Consider the following 244-nt stretch of genomic DNA (forward strand, 5'->3'; position numbering starts at 1 on the left):
TGCTTGCTCTCTCCCATTTCCCCCTATAAATAAATAAAAATATATTAAAAAAAAAAAAAAAGGAAGGAAGAGTCAGATGCCTAACTGACTGAGCCATCTGGGTGCTTTAGTTCCCACTGAACACTTGGAAGTCCGGCCAGCCTGAACCTGCACCCTTGTCTCCTCCTGACGCCCATTCACTGCAGCACACCCACTTGTGCTCCTTGTAGGTGGCTGTGTGGTTCCCAGTCAGGAAGCTCCCCCC

The sequence above is a fragment of the Crocuta crocuta genome, unplaced genomic scaffold (assembly GCF_008692635.1).
Source record: "Crocuta crocuta isolate KB4526 unplaced genomic scaffold, BGI_CrCroc_1.0 scaffold340, whole genome shotgun sequence".
Taxonomy (NCBI): Eukaryota; Metazoa; Chordata; class Mammalia; order Carnivora; family Hyaenidae; genus Crocuta; species Crocuta crocuta.